Source organism: Penaeus monodon, chromosome 32 (assembly GCF_015228065.2).
Source record: "Penaeus monodon isolate SGIC_2016 chromosome 32, NSTDA_Pmon_1, whole genome shotgun sequence".
Lineage (NCBI taxonomy): Eukaryota > Metazoa > Arthropoda > Malacostraca > Decapoda > Penaeidae > Penaeus > Penaeus monodon.
This window is the reverse complement of record NC_051417.1, coordinates 8,947,972-8,948,326: the sequence shown is the minus strand read 5'-3', so window position 1 is coordinate 8,948,326 and position 355 is coordinate 8,947,972. Positions and strand designations below refer to the sequence as shown.

The window sequence follows — 355 nt, the reverse complement described above, 5'->3', positions numbered from 1 at the left end:
GGTCTAATGATATAATTCGCTTATCATCAGAGATGCTAAATTCTCTTTTAAAAGCCAAAATGCACTGTCTCTAGAACACTGGTATTTTGGCCTCTTTATGTAATGTAGAAGTATCTTACAGATTTATCTAATTACCATACTTATCAACTATAAGCAACCTATCTAGTAATTTGATAAAATTACTAGATACTTCACACTTTTTTTATTCTTTGTTTTTGGGATAGTGATTACAATGGTGGTCCTTGAGTACTAATCATATAAAATCTTACTTGAATTAATAAGAAAAAAATATATATAGTAGAATTACATCAGACTCAATTTTCCTAATCAACAAAAAACTCTGAAAACAAAAAAG

The 355-nt window shown here is 27.6% G+C and overlaps 1 protein-coding gene across 1 annotated transcript in view; it reads right to left on the bottom strand.

Moving 5' to 3' along the window:
* Positions 1-355, bottom strand: part of LOC119593480 (protein kibra-like) — a gene marked incomplete at its 3' end in the record, with an annotated part of 16,205 nt that overhangs the window by 10,125 nt on the left and 5,725 nt on the right.